The following is a 17,040-nucleotide window of genomic DNA, read 5'->3' as shown; positions in this document are numbered from 1 at the left end:
GAACACACACACGTGATGAAATCTACATGTTACACATACATGTGGTCAACACGTACACACACACATGTGCACACCTGGAGGTTCCTACAGTACAAGGGCAATACAGAACAACACTGAGTCGAGGTTTATCTTTGTGCATTTGTTCCTTTTAACAACAAACTAATCAATTAGTAATAATTCACAACAACAGTTGCCGGTTAGTTAGTTTATTGTGTAAGGAATAAGGAAAAAAATAAAGTAAATAAAAGAATACGACAACAACTAGTTGTTTTTTTTAAGCTTTTATTCTCTTTTATTGTGTGTTTTGTGTGTCTGTTGCTGTGCTGTTCTTCCTGCCTACGGACCTTGAGTCTGAAATAAATATATATAAAAATAAATTAGAACAAAATAAAGACCAAACTTGAGTTACACAATATATAAATAGAGCTGTGCAGTGGTTTCCATTTTCCTGGCACCTTGTTTTCCACCTGGCATCAACATGTGTTTTCAGTAATCAGATTACAATCAGATAGATTACAATGACAATAATACTTCTACTATTTATTTTCTTTTTCCTTTTTTTAAATTTATCTGCTCAAATATGTGATCGGATCTCAATGGGAGACGAATATTAATGCAAGGTGTGAATAGGGTGAGAGACGTTGTTGGATGGATGGTGGGTCCAGTTGTGTTTGTTGTGACATCATAACGTCACAGGAAGTCCTAACGGTTCATTTAAAGTCTCATCGTCTCAATACTGTGTGTGTATTGTAGATGTACATTAGCTCCCTGTGTGTGTGTGCTGCCTTAGCTCCACCCGCCCCGGCTGCAGCTGTACATACACTCACTCAGTCCATCATATCACAGACTGGAATAGTGTAGTCAGATACAATGTGCCGTATTGATCAAGTGTTTCTGTTTGCCGTGTGCCGATGTTCATTATTGGCGTTGGGGAGCCGGGTGGGGGTGGGGGGTGAAGGAGGGTGTCGGTGTGAGTGTAAACACTGAGGAGGGGCGTTTCCTTCTGCCACCAGAGGAGCTCAGAGCAAACAGCACATTGATCTACAGAGCAAACGTTCACAGGAGATGTGAAGTGTGATTGGACGGACAGAGGCTTGTCTCTTCTTCGTCTTCTCTTCATGAATGTTGGTCGTCTCTGAGGCTCAGGACGGTCAAATTTAATCTGTTCATTTAACTTAAAAACAATATTGTTGGAGGGCAGCCACTGTTTTACAGCTTCTTTAGGATTCTCATTAGGTTTAATAGGAGCACATTATAACAGCAGCTCAACCAGCAGTAGTGCACCATCCAGATGTGTGTGTGTGTGTGTGTGATTACACTCACACGTCTACAGTACATGTCATAAATGAAACCTGGACTGAGCTGTGTTCATGTAGCTTCTTTCGTATTTCCTGGAGTCCATGAAAAAACAGCTCCTCCTTGGTGGAAAAGTGAAAAGTTCACCAGACTCATGAGGATTCATCTTGTGGAGAACATGAGCAGCATCAACTCCTCCACTCATTCATCTGATTCAGCTCTGAAAGATGCTAAAAAACATTTTTTTTTAATTAAACCTTGAACCGAAATCCATTTTCCTACTTGATTCCAAAACAGTGCAACTTCCTGCAGAACCGAGATAAATGAAGATCTGACTCTTTTTCCTCTTCACAGAATCTACACAAATCCCACGGTTGGATACCACGTTTCTTTTAAACCTTCTTTTCGTTTATCTGTAGATATCTGTAAACAATTTTTAACTGTGTGAGACTAATAGAGAGTAGTTGTGTAAATACACATAAAGACGGCAGCTGTTAGCACCGTTAGCATCCTTCTGTCATGTTGTTGGTTACTGAAGCAATAAGTTTGATTTTTGATGTTTGTCTTCCGCAAGAAAAAGTCTTTATAGTAACACTTTATAATAAGTACACACAATTAAGCAGATCTAACTGGTACGACTTCACAGGTCAGAAAAACACGTGTTACGGGTTGCCTGGAACGCACCATTATTTCCTGTGCGCCAGCACGGGAATGTCGCCAACGTCACTGTTAAAGCCGGAAGGGGTTCGGCCTTGTGTGTGTCTGTGTCTTTCTCTCCCTCTCCTTGTTCCCCCACAGCTCCACCCAGGTCCCAATCAGCGAAACGAGGCTCACCTGGTCCACTGAGCTAAATACCCTGCAGCTGACACTGGAAGGGGGGGGCAGTGCTGGGGACTGCTAGGCTTGCCTGCCTCCCATCATGGCTTTTGTTTGTTTTAGTTTGTTCTAATTTGTTTGTATCACTTTTATGTTTCGTATTAAATCTCCTTTTAGTTAATTTTGTGCCTTTGTGTTGTGTTTGGGTCATTGTTGGGTCCATTGTTATGCTCCTCCAGGCCAACAAAGTTTTGGGGCGTAACAATTGGGGGCTCGTCCGGGACAACAATAAGCACATCCTGGGACTGCTGTCGGGACAAAAACGAAAAGGGTCAAAGTGGATCCAACAAGATCAAAATACAAAAGAAGGCCCACCAACACACTGCCACTCGATTTAAGAGAGTGAGCAGCCAACAGTAGCCATCTAAGTGGATGCCACTCCCACCAGATACCAAAATGGCTACCAACATGAGGGAAACTACAAAATGAAGGTTAATTACTTACACGATACTGCAGGTGACCAAACAAAATCGAGTGCAGCCACAAACTAATCGGCCACACAAAGTAGTTGCTATCTAGCGACACACAAAGACCCGAACAAACAAAGTGACCTGCCAATGCAACGACACAAAATGGCCTCCAAGCAGTCTGCCATTAACCAACAGACACGGACCTTAGTCAACTCCATCACACAAAGATCCACTGATCTATGGAGAGACGCACACAAGGCCCAAACGAAGCCACAACTAAGCAACCAGTAACACACAAGTGACTCAACCGAAAGTGGACTGCAACAGCACAACACAAAAGAGGTCACACAGTAGCCACTGCTACACAAAATGTTGCCAACTTACACCTAAGCTGCAACCGAACGACCCAACGAATGTACTGTGCAGGTACCACAAAAAGTCACATACCAAAAGTTACTCTTACTAGTTAACACAGAATCCAGACGAAACTAGAGGTAGAGTCAACCCACAAGAGATTGTGATTACGCTGCTGTGGAACTCTGCTGAAGAGTGACATTGTGGAGAGGCACCCTGTGATATGGTTAACTGTCTAGTCTTCAGTGGCTTCCCGGGAGGCTTCTTTAAACATTGAACTCTGCAAGTGAACAATGGACCCAGGCAAGGCCCACTGCCACACAGAAATCGTACCCACACCCAGGTTTCACCACCAAAAATAAGAAAGGCAAAATAACAAAGTGGCAAGAGTCTCTCTCTGCCCGACGACTACCTTACAGAGAGCTCTCAAGTAAACACAGGCAGGCAATAAAATCACAAACCATCTTGAAAAGAAGATTAGAGAGAGAAGACTACAGCCACAAACCTTTACTTCACCTCATAGTTGTTCAGATCCCGGACGAGCCCCCAATTGTTACGCCCCAAAACTTCGTTGGCCCGGAGGAGCATAACAATGGACCCAACAATGACCCAAACACAACACAAAGGCACTAAATTAACTAAAAGGAGATTTAATACAAAACATAAAAGTGATACAAACAAATTAGAACAAACTAAAACAAACAAAAGCCATGATGGGAGGCAGGCAAGCCTAGCAGTCCCCAGCACTGCCCCCGCTTTCCAGTGTCAGCTGCAGGGTATTTAGCTCAGTGGACCAGGTGAGCCTCGTTTCGCTGATTGGGACCTGGGTGGAGCTGTGGGGGAACAAGGAGAGGGAGAGAAAGACACAGACACACACAAGGCCGAACCCCTTCCGGCCGTAACAGTCACCAAATACAAAAAGAACAAATACTGAAAAATACCGCATTGTATCATCTCCACTTGTAGTGGCTTGGGTGGAACGGATATTTACAGACACGTAGAAGTTACGCACTATAGCTTTAAATACTGAATTCATTATTTATAACACAGGAATACTCATTAGTATGTAGTTCATAAACACAGTTAGTGCTTATCAATGATGAGTAAAACATTTTTAACTGTGTTTATAAACTACATACTAATGAGTAGCCTATTCATTCATTATAAATGATAAATTCAGTATTTAATGCTTAATAGTGTGCACTTATTATAACCAAGGGGGCAGTTGTCGGTCTGAGAAGTGAAGCTCACTTCCGCGTTCAAAAAACTGCAATCCCCTCGGATTCCTCTGGGGGCTGGTGTCAGAAGGGAGCATTCCCCATAGACCCCCATGTTAAAATCGCCGACTTTACATCCTCAATAAACATGTTAAAAGCCTGGTGTCAGAACGTTTTTTCGTCTCAATCGATAGTTTCTACCCCCGCACACACTCTGAGGGGGGTGAATTTTTTTTTAACTCTATAGTTTTACTGTTATTAGGTTAAAATTCTGGCCAATCAGGGCGCGGAAACGTTGAGTGACAGGTCCGAGCAGCTCCGTGAACAGCTGCTTCGAGGCCAGTGGGCGGGTTCTCGGCCGGCCAATCCAACATGGCGCTGTTCAGGCCGCCATATTTGAGTCACAAAAACGACTCCCCAAAACCAATGGGTGACGTCACGGACGCTACGTCCATTCTTTTTACAGTCTATGATTATAACGTGTTACTATAAAGACTTTTTCTCATGGAAGACAAACATCAAAAATCAAACTTATTACTTCAGTAACCAACAACATGAGCAGAAGGATGCTAACGGTGCTAACAGCTCTGACCCGTCTGCTGTGGTGTGTCCCAAATCGCACACTTCTGCACTTACACTTGATATTTTGTGCATTCACACTGAGTTCAAACAGCCAGAAAATTGAGTGTGGATTGTTGGACACTTTTTTCAATGGCCACCATCTTAGTGACATAAAATGGCGCTGATTTGGGTTGATTTGAGCAGCGACGGAGCTGACACCTTCGTAAAGGTCTTTAAAAAACCACTCAAAACAACACAACAACAATAACACAATAAAACACAACTTAATAGCTCGTTTTTATCGGCAAAAAGTGCCGTCAAGTTTCGGCGATAGAGCTCCAACGGCCGGTCGCAATCAGAATTAAAAAAATAGAAGAAGAAGCTGTCGAGTCATTTCCAGTCAGTGCGCAGCGGCAGAGTTTGATTTGAGACGGTACTACCCTGTTGAAATTTGTGCACACTGCACAAGTAAGTACTGTAAAGAAGTGCACTAAGAGAAGTGCGTGTTTTGAGACACACCACTGGTCTCTGGTCCTGGTCCCTTGACGTTGCCTAGGAGATCTGTGCCAAATCTGGCGAGAGTGTGTCGTAGAGACAGAGACAGGTCTTGAACAAAGTGGATTTTCTCCTGATGTGTCCGTCTGAAAATTGCCATTTTGGTGTCAAACTGTTCAGAAGAGATGTGGCTTGTGAAAAATGAGTCCAAAATTTTCTTCAGTGACTGTGGGGAGAAAGACTCGACCAAAATTTGTGTTCACATTAAATTGTCCCATTGGAGTCAATACACTCTATGCTGCCTCTGGTCTCCCTAAAGGGGCGTGGCCGTGCAGAAGCCTAGTGACATCATACAGGAAGCTGACTCGTCATGGGGGGTTTGGTTTATAAACCGTCTTTGGCTCCGTCGCTCTGAACCAGGAAGTAACAGGACCAGGACTTCCTGTCTGGTTGTCTCTGTGAGATGAGTCTCCTCAGAGTCTGGAGGAACTTTAAAGGACAAAGCAGACGACACCGACCAGCTGAGTGTGTGCAGCGCTGCAAGGTTATGTTGCAGGGGGGGCAGAGGGGGGGCAGGAGGAGGGGGTATTGGGGGGTATTGGGGGTTATTCAGAGCAGCAGCTTGGCTCTGGCTCCAAACCAGGAAGCAGCATTAGTGAAGGTGGAGAGGTTGCTGCCATCTTCCAGAGAGCGTGATTGATGTGGGCACGGCGGCGCACGGCGGCCCTCACGCCGAGCCCCTCGCCGACTGTCGCCGCGGCGATGGGCAGGAAGAGGAAGCGGGTTGACCTCGGGGGGGGGGAGGGGGTCATCATGACAAAATGCTTAACAACAGCAGCAAAGCACTCTGGGCCGCGGGGTCAGGGTCGTGTGTGTGTGGAGTCGTTGGGATTCAGAAAACGTCGTCCAAACTTCCTCAGCACAGCGCTCACCTCGTCTCCGTGGAAACATGCAGAGTTTTGAAAAGTGTATGTGTACGTGTATGTGTGTGCATGTGTGTGTGATTTATTCTCCAGCGTGTGGTGGTTTGAACCGGATCAAGCCGGTCTTTACGACCAGAACGACATGGACACGCGCAGGTGAAGCATGGAGATGAGATCCCTGTTCCTCCGACTGTCAACATTTAAAGTTACAGAGAAATAATTTCATTTCATTTTTGGTTTATTCCATTCATGGTTTACATTCTTCGCAAGTTTGCACAAAATTACATAATGTAGCTGCACATTGTCACCATGAATGAAAAGGAGCAGGATGAAGAAAACTTACAATACCTGCCCCTCTCTGTTGTTATAATTACATTGGCTTACTATCAACACCAATATTATAATCTATTTCAAAATATTAAAGATGTTGAAACATAGTTGTGACAAGAAAACAAACAAAACACCACTCGTCTATCTATCTTTTTCTCTTTCTCCGTCTTCTTTTTGTAGACGCTTATCTTTTCTTTTTTAAACATTTTCTTAAACTGAGACATACTTGTACAACTTTTCAATTCCTTGCTTTGTGAATGCCATAGTTTTACACCTGCAACAGAAATACACATTTGTTTTAGGCTTAACCTCGCAAATGTATGTTTGAAATCAAGCTTCAGTCTGTCTGTTGTCCCCTTCCTCCAAACCCAAACGGCTTTAGCAGCTTCCTTTCTAATACATGACCCCCCCTTTACCCCCCCTAACCCCCCCACTCTGCCTGAGACCTTGCAGCTACATGTATAATCTATTGGAGGTGTGTGTGTGTGTGTGTGTGTGTGTGTGTCCTTCAGACCAGACTCAGCATGCGGAGCAATAGGTAGCAGTTAGCTGGAGTTTTATATTCTGGTTGGTGTGTTGGTGGGGGGGGTTGGGGGGGCTGAGGGGGGGCAGAGACCCTATAACCTCAGCCTCAGTCACCCAGAACGGTGGCGGCTGCAGCCTCATCTCCATAGGAATCAATAGACTACAGTAATAATGGTGATCTATGGGGGCAACATCAAAGGAAGGCGCTGACCTTTCCGGGCCGGGGGGGGGGTGGGGATGACCAACAAGCTCCATGGGCGCGCACGCCTGTGTGTGTGTGTGTGTGTGTGTGTGTGTGTGTGTGTGTGTGTGTGTGTGTGTGTGTGTGTGTGTGTGTGCACAGAATAAATGTTTTGTCAGGGAACAAAGCTGGTGGCTCCCTACATGAATATAAAACATGCATAGCTACGTTTCACTTCCACTTCCAAATATGGACGTGTGAGGTTTCTGGTTGATTTCACAAGGAAGAAAGGAAGGAAGGAAGGAAGGAAGAAAGAAAGAAAGAAAGAAAGAAAGAAAGAAAGAAAGAAAGAAAGAAAGAAAGAAAGAAAGAAAGAAAGAACGAAAGAACGAAAGAAAAAAGGAAGGAAGGAAGGAATGAAGGAAGGAAGGAGGGAAGGACAAAGGGAAGGATGGGAGGAAAGAAGGAAGGGAAAAAGGAAGGAAAGATAGAATGAGGGAGGGAACAGATTGGGTCAAAAAGGAAGGAAGAAAGAAGGACGAAGGGAAGGAAGGAAGGAAGGAAGGAAGGAAGGAAGGAAGGAAGGAAGGAAGGAAGGAAGGAAGGAAGGAAGGGAAAAAGGATTGTGGAAAGAAGGGAGGGAAAGAGGAAGCAAAGAAAGATGGAGGGAGGGAACAGATTCGTTCAAGGAAGGACGAAGAAGGAAGGAAGGAAGGGAGGGAGGGAAAAAGGATTGTGGAAAGAAGGAAGGGGAAAAGAAAGGAAAGAAAGATGGAGGGAGGGAGGGAACAGATTTGTTCAAGGAAGGAAGAAGGGAGGAAAGAAGGAAGGGAAAAGGGACGGAAAGAAAGATGGAGGGATAGGGAACAGATCAGGTCAATTGGATCAAAAGAGGAAGGAAGAAGAAGTAAGGATGAAAGGAAGGAAGGAAGGGAAGAAGGATTGTGGAAAGAAGGAAGGGAGAAAGGAAACAGATTGACCCAGAAGGACAACGGGAGGATTAATGTGCCGTTTTGTTGTTGTTGTTGTTGTTTGAAATTATTTATTTTAGCTTCTCGACTTCGTTTCTGGAGAAGAATTTAAAAAAAGGAAAAAAAGGGAAAAAGTCCCATTTCAGATGCAGCTTCTTGTATTTAAATGAGTTCTGAGGCGGCGGAGCTCGGCTCTACAGCAGCGTCTCGTGGTGCAGATTATTGATAAGATAGAGGGAAAACATTCTGTTGGTTAGAAAGAAAAAAGAAAAAGAAAAAGACAGAGAGTAAGAGTGGCCTTGATAATCATGTAAGGTGCCTTCAGAAAAAGCAAAAAAAAAAAAAAACACTCTATTCTGTCTTTGTCTAATTCTGCACACGGCTATGTTAGTTTCCCAGTTTCCCTGTGTTTCTAAAGCAGCTGTTGATCCAGAGGAAGAGGTGTTTGTAGTTTCAAGAGGCTCTGGAGGCTGCTACTGTCGTCTGGAAAAACCTACATGAAGGTCGTTTGGTTCAGATAATGGATGTTTATGTTCAGTTCATTCATTACGTTCATTTCACTGTGAACTCACCTGAGAGACAAAGACGTTACAGTCCTGGTGGAGTAGTTTTCAGAATAAAACACTCAGAGAAACCAAATCCTGCAAAGTTGTTGTTGGATGGATGGTGTTGTCCAGGTGGTGAGGGGGCGGGGCTTAGTTGTGACATCACAAAGTGACAGGAAGTCCTGACGGCTGGTTTTAAGGCTCAGTTTCTGAATACAGGCTGTGTGCATTTCTCTGTGGACTGAGGCTTTGATACTTTCACAGTATTAATATAGAACCTAGAGCTGCTTTATAATCACACTACACATGGACATCTACCTTTATACTGTATGGAGCTTTAACACAAACATCTACCTTTATACTGTATGGAGCTTTAATACAAACATCTACCTTTATACTGTATGGAGCTTTAACACAAACATCTACCTTTATACTGTATGGAGCTTTAATACAAACATCTACCTTTATTTTGAAGGAGCTTTAATATTTTAGTAGTATTAATGTAGAACCTGGAGCTGTTTTATAATCAACAGTAGTAGTAATGTGATACATAACAGTAAATCTAAATTCTGTCTTTACTTGGCTAATGGCTAAAAAATGTGTTTTAAACATGATATATGTCAATATTTACAATGATAATTTCAAATAGTAATGAGACTAATGAAAGAAAAGCTTACAGTGGTGACTTTCTGTCTAGACCTGGTGGTCTTAGACCTGAACTGGATCAGTTTAACGTCCACACAGCAGATTCTCCTCTTCCTGCTTCGGCTCCTGATTCAAACTCTGAAGGAGACGACGTCGTTCACATGGTTGACTTCATCTCCACGACGATGCAAAACACTTCTACACTGCAAAAACTCAAAATCTTACCAAGGATATTTGTCTTATTTCTAGTCAAAATGTCTCATTTCTTGTCAAAATGTAATGTCTAGTCAAAACAAATCTCATTCTACTTAGAATAAGACTCATCACATAAAAAGCAGCTTGTTTTTAGACACTTTTTACTTCTTTCAAGCAGATTTTCACTTGAAATAAGTAGAAAAATCTGATAGTGGAGTAAGTTTTTCTTTCTTATTACAAGCACAAAAAACTTGCTTTGACTGGCAGATTTTTCTACTTATTTCAAGTGAAAATGATCTAAAAACAAGTTCATTTTTAGGTGATGAGTCTTATTTTAAGTGGAAAGAGATTAGTTTTGACTAGAAATGAGACATTTTGACAAGAAATAAGACAAATATTCTTGGAAAGATTTTGAGTTTTTGCAGTGTACAGTAAGTTTGTTGATGAAGTGCATTAATTAGTTCAGAAAAATCTTCTGGCAATATTCTTTATTTTATTTTATTTTATGAACACAGACACACACACACACACACACACACCTTGCCTCCAGGCCTCCATCAACACCCCCCCCCCCCCGGCGCCTCCTCGCCCTCCCCCAGCCCGCGGCCTCTCTCTGGGGTCATTATGGGCTGTGACATGCCCCGCTGGCTCCATGAATGTTAATGCCCAGTGGAGGGAGCTAGGGCGCCACACACACACACACACACACACACACACACACACACACACACACACACACAGATAGATTCATGCAATTACATACACACGCTTCTGTGTTTTTATGGAGTACATTCGCAATCTGAACACACACTCACACACACACACACACACACACACTGGTCCGATCTGATCAGGGATCACAGATGGTGATAACCTGTCCATGTCTCACAGCAGCAAAGACCCAACGTCAGCAGAGAGACTCCTCTTCCTCTTCCTCTTCCTCTTCCTCCTCCTCCTCCTCCTCCTCAGTCCTCTCTCTCCGGTCACTCCTTCCCCACCTTCTGTTGTTCTACTTGGACATCTTTACGTTTTATCTGTTGCACCGTGTGAATCTATAATCAGTCTGTCATCTGATAAACCTGGTGAAGGAAAGGTGAAAATGAAACATCATCACACTCAGGTCTGGACTAGCCTGGTGTCACCAGACTCTTCAGAGAGGAGAAGAGAGAAGAGCCTGGTGTCTGTCCACTCTGCATTCTGGTTCCCGTCTGTAGCGGATCCCAAAATCACCAAATTCACCAAAGTAAAAGTGTTAACCAACATAAAACTTATAAGATAGACAATAAAGGGACAACAAGGAGTTTCTATTTGGTTATAAAAAAGTCTCATATTAATGTGGATGAATCTACGTTACCACTTGTTAATGGTCCATTTTAGATAAATCTATGGTTTTGTCTCTATGGTTATTTTGTTATTATTAGTGGTGGTGGAAATGCTGGGCGAGCCGACCAGCGTTTCTTTACTTTCGGTTTCGTGGCGAGTCATGAGAATAACGCCGCCGAATCTCCGTTTATGGTGGGAACTACGACGGTATGTGATCGTCTTCCAATCTCTGACTTTAATTCTTGATGAATGAAAACATGAGTCTGTCTTGCGCCGGTCAAAGAATTTCACGGTGCGGAGGCTCATAAATGTAGTGTGGAAACACTTCGCTTTTCCAAAACTCCTCGTTGTCCCTTTAACTTGTAATACAATAAAAGCAAACGGTTAACTTAAAGGGACAATGAGGAGTTTTGGAAAAGCAAAGTGTTTTCACACTACATTTATGAGCCTCCGCACCGTGAAATTCTTTGACCGGTGCAAGACAGACTCATGTTTTCATTCATCAAGAATTAAAGTCAGAGGTTGGAAGACGATCACATACCGTCGTAGTTCCCACCATAAACGATGCCAACTAGCGTTATTCTCATGACTCGCCGGGCAGCGTCCGGGAAACCGAAAGTAAGGAAACGCTGGTCGGCTCGCCCAGCATTTCCACCATTAATTAAAATAACAAAATAACCATAGAGACAAAACCATAGATTTATCTAAAATGGAGCCATTAACAAGTGGTAACGTAGATTCATCCACATTAACGTGAGACTTTTTTGTTGTCGTGGAATTTTTGGCTCTGCAGATGGAGAAACTCTTCATTGTCCCTTTAATGTTTTTTTTCCCTGGCGTGTTTTCTCTTCTATATTTATCATGTAGCTTATATATTTGTCTTTATTTATTTTTTATCTTCATTTCATCTTAATCTCCGTCATGTTCTCTTTTCTTCTCTTTATTCTCTAGTGTCTGATTCAGAGTCGGACGTCGTGGCAGGTACGGTGGCTCAGAGAGGCCAAACAAAGCTGCAAACAGAAAAAACAAAGCTAAAAATGACAAATGGACCAATCACTGGTTGTGTTTGTGTTTGTTTCTGTCAAACTCATTCACTTGTTTCTTGTTGTCGTCCTGTTTCTCTGCAATAATTGATTGAAAAAAGAGAAAAGGAGAATAAGAGGCAGGTTGTAATTACATGTTATTATCCTGGATCTTTACTCCACAACAGAAGCTGAATACAGATGTTTCTGTTTAACATTCACATCTGGATTTTAAACCAGGTCTCTACAGAAATAACACTGATAAACGCTGGTTAAAGCAGATAAAGATAAAGATACACTGCAAAAACTAAAAATCTTACTAAGAATATTTGTCTTATTTCTAGTCAAAACAAATCTCATTCTACTTAAAATAAGACTCATCATATAAACAGCAGCTTGTTTTTTGACACTTTTTACTTCTTTCAAGCAGATTTTCACTTGGAATAAGTAGAAAAGTTATTCCTTCTTATTAGCACAAAAAACTTAGCACAAGAAACTCTACCTATTTCAAGTGAAAATTAGTTTGAAACAAGTGAAAATTATGTAAAAACAAGTTAATTTTTAGGTGATGAGTCTTATTTTAGGTGAAAAGAGTTCAGTTTTGACTAGAAATGAGACATTTTGACAAGAAATAAGACAAATATTCTTGGAAAGATTTTGAGTTTTTGCAGTGTAATTCACATTGAAAAATACTGTGATAATTTGTCATTTCTAAGTCACTTATCATTAAACGTCCATCTATCACCGATCAGATCAATAATGTATCAATAGCTGCTCTGGTTTATTCTGACGACTCACTTCCTGCTACAAACTCATTATCTTTCTCACTGTCGTCGTCGTCGTGCACCGTTTCCTCCTCGTGCACCTGCTTCTCCTTCTCCTTCTCTTTCTTCCCCTCCTCCCCCTCCTCCCCCTCTTCCTCGTTCAGTATTCCAGAGTGGAGCCGATCCGTCGCTCCACTAGAATAAGAATTCCTGCATTATTTGATCATCAGAGTTTATTGTAATCCTTGACCCTGGCCCTGCATCTCAAACACAGATTGTGGCTTACACTGTAAAAAAGAAAAAGTTGAGAAAACTTAAAATATCAAGGCAACATGATGCAAGAGATTTTTGAGTTTTCTCAACTTTTGCCAGCTGTTGTCGACTTAACTAAAGTTTTTAAGTTTTGCCAAGAGTTCTGCCAACTCGGATCTTTTTGTTCACTTTATGAGGATAATACTGTGAGACTAATAAAGAATTTCTTGCTTGAATGCGATGTATTTCTACCTTCACCAAACACAGATTTTTGTGTTGAATTAATAACATTTTTTTTCCATCAATGTCATACATTTCTACTTTCTTTAAATATAGATATTCTTGTTGTATAAATACACAATTATTCCTTCAATGGCATATATTCCTTGATTCACCTAACACAAATATTCTTGTTGAATAAATAATAAAATGTATTTTTGCTGTAATTTTACATTCAAAACTGCTCAATAGATGGATAATTAATAATACACACTACAGCTGAATGTTGTCAAGAATTTTTTTATTCAGTTTACCAGTCAACAACAGTAAAACCATCATTAATGCATGTGTAAAAAACAACAACATACATACTGTTCTATTAGTCTAATAACATTTGGAGTGAATCTTCCTCCATGCTGAGAATTTGAAATCGACACTGAACTGAAATGTAAATTATGATTATCCCCCCCCCATATGGTTGGCGGCTTCTGACTTTACATGTGAACAGCCATTCTAGCCCTTTAGTTACTTTTTTTTTTGCATATACACATCCAAGCTTTAAACAGTAATGAATTTAACAGTTGAAACAATATGCACCCCTTGGCAACTGCCAAATGATTAGAGGGGAGATGAAGAGTGTAGGAATAGTAAAGGGAGGAGAGAGCTAGTGGAAGAGAGGAAAGGAGAGAAGGGAGCAGAGAACGGAAGAAGAGAGTTGGTGAGGAGAGAAAGAGGGGGGTGATAAGAGGAGAAAAAGGGAATGAGCGAGGAGGAGACAGAGGTGGTAAGAGAAGAGGAGATGTTGAGAGTTAAGGAGAGGAGAAAAGGGAATGAGTGAGGAGGAGACAGAGGTGGTAAGAGAACAGGAGATGTTGAGGAGAGTGTTAAGGAGAGGAGAAAAAGGGGGGAGGAGAGAGAGTGGGAAGAGAGCAGAGGAGAGTAGAAAAAAAAACATACCATTTCGAATATATTTAAAGAACAGAGAAACTGTACAATGGTTGCAGGGCCGTTGTATAGGGGAGAAAGGTGATGATAACTCTAGGGGCCCAGTGGGGCCCATAAAAAACCCCAGTAGTCTAATCTTTGTATGACTGATTTATTCTGTATAAGACACTGACTAATACTCATAGTACACTGTAAAAACTCTACATCTTTCCAAGAATATTCATCTTGTTTCTTGTCCAAATGTCTCATTTCTAGTCAAAGCTAATCTCTTTCCACTTAAAATAAGACTAATCACCCTTTTTATATCATTTTCACTTGTTTCAAACAAATTTTCACTTGAAATAAGTAGAAAAATCTGCCAGTGAAAACGTGTTATTTGTGCTCGAATAAGAAAGAAAAACTTGCTCCACTGTCAGATTTTTCTACTTATTCCAAGTGAAAATATGCTTGAAAGAAGTAAAAAGTGTCTAAAAACAAGCTACTTTTAATATGATGTGTCTTATTTTAAGTATAATGATATTTGTTTTGACTAGAAATGACATTTTGACTAGAAATAAGACAAATGTTCTTGGTAAGATACTTGAGTTTTTGCAGTGTAAAGCTGCATTAGTAACAAAACAAAGTAGGCTAAATAAAAAATGATAATACATACATTGTCTAAGAAAAAAAAAACTGAAAAAGTTAGGGGGAGGGGCCCACTTTAGTATTCTTTCAGGGGGCCCAGAATTCCTAGCACTCGCAACTGGAAAAATGTGCTGCTCACTCTGTCCACAAAACATTAGCAAATGATAGCCTACCACCTGGACAGTGGGATCCTTTTCAAGCCAAAACTGTATGTTGAAAATGTGAAGGTGGTCAGGGTTTCAGAATTGGATCCATCTCTCAAGTATGAAATACAGAAGAAGTACCCACATCTCGACAGTGCGTCTCTGTCTAAAACGGTTCACCTGGATGGGACACAGTATGCGGCGGGCATGATTTTGTCTTCTGGGCAGTGCAGTGGCCTCCCAGAGTTCCATAAGATTGCAACCATTCTTGTCAATGCAGAGGAGGTGGCATTCATTTGTAAAAGACTTTCTTCTTGGTACATGGAACATTACAGGTCCTATGAACTTGTTGAACACACCTGTGCAGACCTTCTTGTCCTGGATCCAGATGTGCTGACGGATTACCATCCTCTAGCAGCATACACAGTTGGTGGGAAGCTTATGGTGACCCCGAGGACATTCTTTCTCCATTAAAGGGATAGTTCAACATTTTGGCAAATTGGCCCATTGCCATAATCGCTATAGTCATAGCAGTAGGTTCGTTACCTTTAATTGTCGGTGTAAGCTATTTTTAGAACGGAGGAGCGGAGCGGCAGGCTGCTCAGGGCTATGCTATGGAGGCTAAGGGAATTTCTTGGTTTTCCTCATCAAACTCATCAAATACACAACCCAACAACTCCAAAAGGCTGTCGTGGACAAGTTGTGAGCTGCACAATCACCACGCTATGAGATAATAATGGAACGTTACGAGACGGAGCTGTTTTAGAGGTAAATTCATGCAAAACCGCTGATGCGCGTTGCGTTCAGGGACAGTTTTTCAGCAAGCAGACTCTGTATTTACCCTGTATTTACCTCGAAAACGGCTCTGTTTCGTAACGTTCCATTATTATCTCATAGCGTGGTGATGTTGTCACGAAAGCGTTTTGGAGTTGTTGGGTTGTGTATTTGATGAGTTTGATGAGGGAAACCAAGAAATTCCTTTAGCCTCTGTAGCGTAGCTCTGAGCAGCCTGCCGCTCCGCTCCTCCGTTCTAAAAATAGCTTACACCGACAAATAAAGGTAACGAACCTACTGTTATGATTATAGCGATTATGGCAATGGGCCAATTTGCCAAAATGTTGAACTATCCCTTTAAATGATGTCCGAGATGGTTCCAAAAACGTTTTTTCACTGCAAAACTCTTTAAAATCACACAACTCGCATTGAAATGTTACACACTCCTGGATTTTCACTGACATGTGTGATCTCAATGATCCAAGTGTTTTAAATACACAAACACAGTTGGTGTGTGTGCAAGGCCAGTGTGCACCTTGACCGTGGCGAAGATGTTTTAAGAGGGTCACTTGACTGGAGCTGGAGAATTTACAAAGCCGGCACTGCATGGAATCCACCACTGAAACACAAGAGACACAAATAGCATGAATAGCATTTTCACAACAGCCTATATATTTGAATTTGTTAAAAGGATAGCCCCTTGAGATGTAGCATCTCATTTTCAAGGGGGTGCCTATACATGTAATTTAAGATAGAATACTGATATGAAAAACTTGAAATGAAAGTTGTCTGATAATAATTATTGCAATAACACCAAGTTGTACTGGTCTGAAAGCCAACTGCAACAGCCATTATATAAATAAATACATAAATAAAACTACCATACATAACACAGAAGGAATCCCTTGTTGCAGGAGCTAAATAGCCTACATCAACAAGCCAAAAATAGAGACAAGAAAAAAGTCTGTTGGGAATTGTCTTTCATTTATGAATATAATCTGTAAATTGATTTTAAAATGTAAATTTGATTTTAAATTATAACTAGGCCTATATGACAAGCAACAAAAATCCAAACATGAATTCAAACATTTGTTTTTAGTACCATGATAAAAACAGTAAAAAAAAATAAAATAAAAAAAAGATCTTTTTTTAATCTATCATTCTTTAAGTCTCTGAAAATGTAGCCTTATGTCTGACAGAGCATGAAACACAACTTACACAGTTGGTGTGTGTGCAAGGCCAGTGTGCACCTTGACCGTGGCGAAGATGTTTTAAGAGGGTCGCTTAACTGGAGCTGGAGAATTTACAAAGCCGGCACTGCATGGAATCCACCACTGAAACACAAGAGACACAAATAGCATGAAAAGCATTTTCACAACAGCCTATTGTAATTTAAGATAAAATACTGATATGAAACACTTAAAAGTTAGTCTGATAATAATTATTGCAA

This window comes from Trachurus japonicus, chromosome 13 (assembly GCF_045865225.1).
Source record: "Trachurus japonicus isolate A0001 chromosome 13, Traja_1.0".
NCBI lineage: Eukaryota > Metazoa > Chordata > Actinopteri > Carangiformes > Carangidae > Trachurus > Trachurus japonicus.
This window is presented reverse-complemented; position numbering follows the sequence as displayed.